We start from the raw sequence: 9628 nt of genomic DNA, 5'->3' as shown, positions 1-9628 counted from the left end.
GCGCGCCCGGCGCCGCAGGTTCTGCCGACGCCCCCGCCGCGCCGAGGACCGGGCGGTTCCCGCGCCGGAGCTCGGTGCGGCCCCGCGCCCGCCGCCGCTCCCAGCGCCGCGGGGACTCCGCTGGCCGCGGACAGCGCCGCGCCGCGCGTGCCGGCCTCGCGCTTCGCTTCATCCCTCTCCGCGGCGGCGTTACCGGCCCCGCCGAGCTCCTTCCTCAGCGGCGGCGCCCGCGCCGGAGTCGCCCGCGCCGGAGTCGCCGGGGCCTGCGGGCTGGGTGCTCGCCGAGGGGCCTCGGCCCTTCTGCGGCCGCCCGAATCCTCCTCGCGTGCYGTCGCCGCCGCCCCGCGCGTCCTCGGCGTTTGGCAGCGCCGTCTGCTCCCCCTGCTTCTGCATAAACTCCTGGGCAACGAGGAGGGGAGGGGGAATGAGGCTGGCCGGGTTCTTCCCTGCCTGWTTTAGGTTTGGAGGGGATTTACCAAAATAATTCGCCTCCTGCGGCCTGTGGGGAACGATGTGAAGCAGTATCTGTCGGGCCTCGCGAAGAGGCGATAGCWGCCAGGTTTATCCTCTCCTCCACAACAGCTTGAGGGAGATGCCGTCAGGGTCTACATGCGTTTTTCTTTTTTTACAGTGAGTAAATAAGGACAGGAGCTGTACTGAACCCCGGTCCCTTGACCGAGGCACAACAGAGTGCGTGGAGGTGTCCACAGCAGGGAAAATGACTTCTCAGGCAGGAACTCATTTTAAATGTGAATCACAACATCACGGCTCGTACTTCCTATGGTCGTGTAACGTGTAAGTAGTCGCAGCCAGTAGTTTACAGAAATACTTAGAATTATTTAAACCGTCTGACAGTGTCATTTAAAACAGAAATGCAATCTGTCCTGCACGTAAATGATGTGACAAAGAGTATGCACGCACAGAGACCGTGCTAGGCTGACCTGCCCTTTAGGACGATATGCAGATTATTGCTGCAAGCTGTGCATTTAGTTTGTGTCTTTAATAGGCTTGCAAGTTGCATCAAATTACTTTTCTAGTCACTGTTTTGTCTTTTCTATGCTATTCAATCAAACCATGCGATGTTTGCAAAACTTTACTTACAGACCTTCTTCTAGCCTTCGTTCCTGTACCCCTGTCTTTTAGAATGCTAGTTCTTCTGGTAGCAAGAGTGCCTTRCTTTAGGCTGTGACTGGCTAGCATATTCTGAATATTAATGGAACAAGTAAGTTGTCCACACAGAATATAGCAAATTACCCCTTTATCACAAGGGGTGATACAACATTACATTAGTATTTGAATGGCAACTAAGTGTTTCTGTGGGCTTTTAATTGAAATGAACTTGCTGTAGTGAAARTATAAGAACTACAAATCATAAATAACACTTGATTATGAAAAGTGATATAACTTCTCCTCTTCCCCCATAACCAAGCTGCCTACATATCTTGCAAATTTGAACCAAAGACACATTAAAAAATCTGAGCATATTTCTATTTAAGTGTGTTAATTTGAGAAACAAACCAGATTACTTACCTSGTCCAGATTACTTTTATCTAAGATGTGATTTGCCAGAGTTGCTATGAGGTCTGCCTGAGTGTGACAAAGAAGTCTGAAAATATGGGAGAGCTGTACAAACTCCATCCCGCCCAAGGCCCTGAAAGAGAGCTCTGTCCACTACTTAGACCTTTCTTTCTTTCTTTCTTTCTTTCTTTCTTTAGGATATTAGCTGGTTGGAAACTACCCTTATTATTTCCTTGTCTTTTATCACTGGTAATAGTCTCAAAGAAAAAGAAAAAAGCTGATTTTTATTTATTTATTTATTTTTACTACTGTTAACTTAAAAACTGAGATAAGCTGCTAAGCTGCTCTGTAAACATATATGGCTCTTACCAGCCAAGGGAGGCCAACCGACAGCTCCTTACACTTCCTTACACTTCCAACTACCATAGGATCTCCCAGTGCCAGAATTCAGCAACGTACAGTGAAGAGACATCACCAGAGCATCAGGACTATTGGACAGGCTGATCAAAAAGGCGCAAAAAAAGACCATTTGATCTAAGCGAAACATGCATGGTGTTTTTTGCACATATGTAGGTTTTGTTTTTTTTAAAATGCTCTGCAAACTGTGGAACTGTCTGCTAGAATATAGAACCCAAATATTTTCYGTGTACATGGAAAATAATATTTAGAACAAGAACTACAAAAAAAAAAAAAATGCAAACAAGGCATGCATCACATTTATCAATCAACCTAGCCCCTATTGGCAGTTTAATCTTTAACCCTCCTTTACGGTACATTTGTGTGCTGACTTCTGCAATATGTAGTTACTCAAAGGAATARCTAGTCAGATACAAGCTGCTTTCAATTTAGCTTTTACTGAGAATATCTGATTGAAGTAGAAGGGAGATGTGCAGAACTTGGGGGAAAACACACACATGAAGACATAAACATGCATAATCACACTTAGAGCAGTCCTGGGTGCACAGCTAGCTGGCTTGAGCAAAAGGTGCTTTGGAGAGTTGGGATTCTTGAAGCAGGTGGCATCCTATAGCGTCAGCTCTGCCACGTGCATGATGAACCCTGCAGCTGAGCTTTTATGGCTTCTGGATGAGTAGCTGTAAAAGCTATGGGAGCTTCTGGGCTGCCAAACAGCTCTCTCCAGGGTGGCCACACTTACACTGCCCAGCTGGACCCAGCCGATATTTTTCAGGCTGGAGGTCGCGTTTCCACAGTGGTGCCTTCAAACCCTTCTGCTGAACACTGCTTCTGCCCCACAGTTGGTCAGGTCTCAYTCATCCTCATAATGTGGAGCTACAAAATGTCCCTAACTCAGCCCGTATGGCAAGAATGTGACTCTGCCCTGTATAAGCAACAGAATAATAAACTAACTAGAGGTTGGCAAGGATAGCATGCTAGCACTTCACTTCTCTTTCACAGATTAGAAGTAAGGTACACCAGTAGAAATGCAGTAGAAGCTCAAACACACTYTTTCTGAGAAAAGGCAAAGTGCAACTGATTGCTGACTTGGGGATACGTTGYGGTTCCACAGAGCAGTCCTGGAGTCCCAGCTGCTCATGTGTGCCTTTKATGAAGCCTTCACTCAGGACTCTATCAGGTGCCATTCAAAACCTGCTCAGTGGCAAGTTTTGCCCTTATGCTATTGGTGGATGGCCCCTGAAGGTGTCAGAGATGCTAGGAATAGAAAAATAAAAGGAGAACACACTCTTAATTTTCTTTTTAATATATAAGGTACATTATATGCATATACTTACATCTTTTCTTAATTTGGCTCCAGCTGTTACCTGCTAAGTAATCATAGACCACTAAAAATCCTACTTACATTTAGAAGTCCTTATTTTCATGAATGTCTCTTAGAAAATGAATAGTATCATTGTTGAAAGGCATTAATATAGGATCTAGACTTGTAATGGTGGTATGATCAACCAGGGAGACAGATGTACAGGAGGAGACATGATATGTTATGAGCTCTGTAGGCAGTCTGCAGAATTTATGTTGTGGAAGCTGGGTGGCAGAAAGAGGCTTTAGGTTCTAKAAGTAAAGACTGGACAGTGCAGCGCTCTTTGCTGCTTTTAAAGAATTCAGTTGAAGTTGAGTAAGCTGCAGAATAAACAGTGAAGGATTTTTTTTTTTTTTTTTTTAAGATTCTGTACTTAAGGAAGTGTATGTTAACATTTCTGGTTACACAGACGGATTGTAAGTCTCCAAAGGAATTATGGGGCAAAATTTCAGCAAAGAAATTTTCAGTTTTCAGCTGGTTTTCAGGTGCTGACCTGTAATTTACTGATGCCCCCACATATCTGAATTTGACTTTCTAAATCATCTACTGAACATTTTTCTGTGATTTTTTTTTTTTTTGTGACAACATTAGATAGCAGACATTGGTACAATGTGCTGGAAATCATATTCTTCGACAAACCATTTAAATATGTAACAATCACATCATAGGTCTTTTACCTATTATTACAAGAGCTGCAACACAACATCAAGCAAATACAGGTTTGCTCATGAAATTACATGTTTAGGAGATATGTTCCCTGTCAAAGTTACTTTTGGATTGTGGGGACAATAATGTAGAAAGCATGTGTTCTCCAGCATACAAGAAAATGTACTAGTGATAGAACCAGAATTAATTTTAGTGTTTTTATAATAATGGTTACTTTATATATTTCAGTGTTAATTCCAGCTCTTATTGTTTTTTTTTAATGTAGCGATCTTTTTTTCTGAGAATTTAGCATTTGCCTTGATAACACTAATTTCATTTTCATTTAGCTACGCTTTCTCTTTTTCTATACATCATTCCTGATTTCCTGGGCTCTGGATATTGTACAAAATCAACTCTTTCAATAAGACCTAACATTTGACATGTTTTCCATCTTAAAATAGGCTACTGCAGTTCTTAAAACATTACAAGCATTTTGTTTTATCTTTACATCTTGCTCTCATGGAGATTCCACAGCAGGAATTATTCCTCTTACCCTAGCAGACACTCTCAGCATTGTGTCTGCATTAAAAAAAATCACTTTTTACTCATCTTTTCTCTTGTAGAACATCATTCTACGGGAAACAAGGTTATTGCTTAAAACTCTTTAAAYTGTTTGCTTTAAGAACATGAACGTCTTTGAGCCCTTAATGATCTCAGTAGCTCATTGTCTGTTTCTAGGTGGACTTAGTTTCTTAGTTTCTGCACCTAACCTGCAGCCACTGCTCCTGTTCCTGCTTGGACAACATTTGTGCTTTATTGGTTGGAAGAGAGAATTTCAGAGAGCAGCTGGAAGCTGAGATTTTTTTCTTTTTCATGGGAATAATCAGTTAACTGATATATAAGTGAAGGAAACAGAAGGATCTGTATGTCTTAGGCAGCTTCAGGAGACTTTAAAAACTACAAATGGAACCTAGAATGCTTTAAGTTTCTTTTAGGACCAATTATCTTTAAAGACAAAATAAGTAACACATCTATGATTGTTCCTTTAAAGTATATTATTGCCTGCGTATATTGAAGAGATATTGTCAGCAGTTTTGAAAGATATTTAAATATCTTGTATTAACAAGAGATTATCTTTCAGACTTGAGTGCACATAAATATATATGTAAAAACCAAAGTGCACATTTTTACCATTTCTGAACACATTTGGGTAGCTTTTAGGTAGATATTTTGCAGACATGCATACTGGTTTAGGCATGTCATTTTGGGCATATTTGCTTGAGCACTGAGTTGCAAATATTTCCTGGTTTTGTACTAGGTACTAGCATGAGCTGCACAATACACAATAGGAAAGTCTTCAAGTCTGCAAGTCATTTAAATCGGTTATTGTATGAAGAGTCATATGCAAGGTGGGTTCTGACACTGAGTTCCTGCCTGCCATGTCCTCGGTCACCACTTCTGACTGTTTTCTCTGGCTCAAAAGAATCTGYCAGTTAGAGAATCCAGGGACTTACCCTGACTTGTACCTCAGAAATAACTAGGAGGTAAGTAGCAGATGCATTTTGTTTTGAAGAAAACACAGCAGGGCCATGCCTGTACCCTTTTTGTGCTAGAGAGGGTATGGCAACCACCTTTACTTCGTTCAGAAAACTGACTTCAGAAATTTAGAAGAAACACAAGACATATTCTCTCTGCTCTTGCTGGTGTGATGTTGCTGGCTAGATTAATGACTGTCACTAGAGACTGCTACAAGGCCTTTTTCTTTAAATTGTTACTTTTCAAAACCAAAGAAATACTTTTTTGACTTTTGTTAAAGTTTATTTTTGGACTTCTGTTGATGCCAACAGTGTTGGGGGAGGGGGGCGGTGGAGGTCATTTGTCCTTCATTTAATTCAAGATGGAAAAATATGTGATAGATATATAGCCCCTTCATATTTTGAAGTAGAGTGGGGAAAGAAGGGTTGAGAAATCTTGCATATGTTCAGAGGATGTGCTATAAACTTTTGAATATTCAATTCAAATGCCATAAAATCTCTCTCATGTTTATAAAATGATTCATATATTGTTCTGTTAAAAGGCAGTAGCAGCTAGGGAAAAAGAATGCGACTGAGGAAAATGTAGCTTCTCTCCTCAGCTCTTCCTCAAGCTTCCTTGGATAACTGACTGAAGTTCTGTTAAACCACTCCAGCTTCTCTGTATTTAAGGTGTGTTAATTATACATGTATCAGAAAAATTGTTTTTCATATCTTTCCTAAAAGCTCTTGGTTCTTACAGAAACTTTGATCAGGCAAAGCAGCTGTTACGCAGAGAGCATTGCTTCTTATGTTGACCACCACCGTCTTGCTGTTTCCCATCTGTTGTTTGTAAGCACCTCATGTCTTGTGTCGCTGATGCTGTTAGCTCCTTTGAAAACAAGCTCTATTTTGTTCTGTTTGCACACTGCATCAAAAGAAAACAAAAACAAAAACAGGAAAACAGTCCATGACTGGAATCCTATGTAATAGCAGATTTTTTTTTCTTGCTGAGAAGCTCGTTAGTTCATGGAGGAACAACTCTGCAGCAAAGTATAGGACAACTTAGTTCAAACATACACAGAGTAGACATTCAGGTAATCTTGCCTATTTGGGTGGACAAGATGAATGAGAAAGAGACCAAAGGAGAGAGTGGGGCTTACTTAGCATGTAAGAGAGGAGACAGGAGGTATTAGAAGAACTAGGCAGAAAATGCCCAGGCTAAAAATCTCAGTAACCAAGCTCATTCCTTTCCAGAACTCATTGAAGTTGTTTTTGTTTTCCTCTGGAGCTGGTCTGTCCCCTAGATTTACTTTCTTTCTCTGAACAAAGAAAGGCTTGTGGAAAGAGATTAATATATGAACCTAACAACTGTCACAGACTGAGGATCACTTCCTTCAAAATTTTCAGTCTGAGGGAAAGAAGGGTTGTTTCCACTATCATGTCTCCAAATGTAGTTCAGTAAGTATTACTCTGTTTTACAAAATAGTCAATGGACTTATTTCAATTTAGAGAATTTACTGACCTCGATCATGTACTCTTTCAATTATTACATCCTGTTGTGCTTTCTATACATATAAGGTGGGATAGAAATCTGTACTTTCTCATCCATGTGAAAATTCCTGGATTCCTACATAGTTCCAATTACAGTACTTCTCTGCAAATGTCATTTAGAAGTATTGAGCTAAATTTTGATCCTTACTCAGATCTTACTATACAAACTCCTATTGCTTTTATGAGAATTTTAGTAGACAAACATGACAGAGAATATCCCTATGTGATAAAGCATCATGATGGGCTAGAGATAACTTCTGTAGAATTTTTGATCTGTAAGCAAAAGAATTTTTTTCATTAGTCTRTATGTTACTAATTTCTTTTCCTCACTTCATTAAAGATTCTGAGTATTTAATTAAGACTTAAAACAGCTACTTCTGRTATAACAGTAACTAAACCATTTTTGTCAGAAGAAATGCAATTACTTACATATACTTTCTATCATGTGGGCAGGAAGCTGTGGTGGGGCAGAATCAAGACTTGTGTTTTAGACACATTGGCATGTAGAGAAAAGATCTTCCACAATTTAAAGTATGTGAAATTTCTAATTTGTTTCTTTTTTTCCTATTAACAGAAGCCCAAGGTGATGCATCCTTCCCTTAACATCTCTAGGTATAGGTCCCGTGCATTTCTAGACATAGCCTGAAAACAGTTCATGAGGTTTTTGTAGTCTACATCAAAAATAAAAAGGCTATGGATGATTCTAGTCTCTCCTTTCGCCTTGATAAATCATGAAAGCAACAGAATGTGTTTCCTGCTGAAGAAACAGCAGCTGTAAATAAAAAAGAGGACAAAAATCAAGAAAAAAATTAAACAGTAAAGCCAGTGATAAGAAATATTACTGGTTGTAACCAATCTGTTGCAAGCTGGAATTTCCTGCATCRTAATGGACCTTTTGACCTAATTTACGGAGTCTATTTCTTGTTAATTAACTTTTCTAATTCAAATGTGTTTTCTGTTAAAGATCATGTCCTTCAACTGAGAAACCTTTTAGCATCTACAGTGTAATACTGCAACATAAAATATAGCTTTTTTTATTAGAAACAAATTAATACAGAAATCACGAGCAATAAACATGAAGTATCTCACACCCCTTTGCCCTGACTCACAGCAACATTTAAAGGATGATGTAAATAATTCCTTGTTGTGTTTGTCTGGACAATTATTTAGAGGCAGACTAATTCACTACATGGAGAAGACAAGAACAGCTAGGAGAAGACAAGAACAGCTAGGAAAAAAAAAAAGGTTCAAACAGAAAGAAAATGACATTCAGAGAAGATACATGGTGTTGTTAACTGTGAGAGAAATAGCTAGAATGCTGCATGTATGACGAGCACGTTGCTTGCAGGTGACAATCTTTATTTCAATATCAGAAATGCTATGCACATCCAAATTGAATTATGCAGCTTGTTACTTCTCAAGATGGTTGTTCCTCTTGCTCRATCAGGTCAAGAGGTACATAAGGCCTTCCATGCCTTACATAAGGCATGCCTGAAATGGGAATGATAAACCAGGAATACTTAAATTTTAGAGCACTTTTCACACTGGCATTGCAGCTGAATGAACCATCCCTTTAAAAAAAGAAATGTTACAGGGGATGATTTTTCATTAAATTAATGAACCTGCTCAGCAGCTTTGAAAGAATGCGTAGCAAACTATGATGGTCATAAGACTTGCAACAGTCTGTGGGGGAATAAATACTGCTGTCCTATTCTAGAAATTCCTATGACAAGGTATGAGGATCCATTCCATTCACAGATTTCTCTGTACAAATTACTTGAAATACTCTGTAAAAACTGGGTAGATTTCCATCAAGGAATTTTGGCAAATTACATCCAAGCAAGTTGCTATGACAGTTTCTACAAATATTTCTATTTTAGCTTTATTTTGTGGTATAAATATGTCAAGTTGAAGCCATTTTTGTCAAAACAGTTATTTTTCCTTTTGGAAAAAAATTCCAGGGATTTTTTCAGTGCCCTAATTTTCAGTATTCATCACAATCAAGATGAAGGTTAATTTCAAAGGTTTCAACTTATATCTGCATAATCATGAGCCCAAGTGAACATAGCTTTAGTCTTACAAATGCAGAATGTCATTAGATACAGTGTTGTTAGTTTAACTGACTTTGTTTACTTCTCTGTATAACAAATGACTCACAAATAAATTACGTTTAATGTTGGCAAAAATGTTTCTAGTGGTTTCTCAGATTGAAGTCAATGGTACAGGTGTGGGCCATTGCCAGAAAGTATGTTAACTGTTCTGGTTTTTATTCCAGTAGCACAATGCCAAGTGAAATTTAAATGGATACAAGAAATTGCATCTAGTATTTTGTAAATAAGAAACATGTGGAGTCTCAAAGGTACAGACATTAAAATAGGGCAGATGGATCTTGCAGCCTTCACTGATGAAATCTTACATAAGGAACTCATTTAATACTGCTTGCAGTGGACCACCGTAAGTGTTAGCTGATCTGGCAAGTGAGACTACATCAAAAATAAGATACACATGTCTTTCTGTGTCAGTATATCAATAGGATGAGTTGATGTTTTTTGCTGATGAAGTAGTATGTGCTAAATTGTATGTTGAATCCTCACAGGCCATTTCAAGTCATRAAGTGAGTATT

General features: G+C 39.3%; 1 protein-coding gene and 1 long non-coding RNA gene across 2 annotated transcripts in view; one reads left to right on the top strand and one right to left on the bottom strand.

The window, feature by feature from the left end:
- CTNNA2 (catenin alpha 2) overlaps nt 1-212 on the bottom strand; it is a 433433-nt gene extending 433221 nt beyond the window's left edge. The window contains exon 1 of the mRNA XM_085314675.1: nt 194-212. The gene's annotated coding sequence lies outside the window, so the exon portion shown is untranslated. The remainder of the gene's footprint in view (nt 1-193) is intronic.
- A 125-nt stretch (nt 213-337) lies between these two features.
- Nucleotides 338-9191, top strand: LOC146590389 (uncharacterized). The gene is made up of 3 exons (XR_014897020.1): nt 338-795; nt 6709-6912; nt 7580-9191. It is a non-coding gene; the product is annotated as an uncharacterized LOC146590389 (long non-coding RNA).
- Nucleotides 9192-9628: the final 437 nt, after the last annotated feature.

The sequence above is a fragment of the Rhea americana genome, unplaced genomic scaffold (assembly GCF_003343005.1).
Source record: "Rhea americana isolate MKP2758 unplaced genomic scaffold, rheAme1 scaffold_41, whole genome shotgun sequence".
Lineage (NCBI taxonomy): Eukaryota > Metazoa > Chordata > Aves > Rheiformes > Rheidae > Rhea > Rhea americana.
The sequence above is the reverse complement of the archived record's forward strand: the minus strand, read 5'-3'. Positions and strand labels throughout refer to the sequence as shown.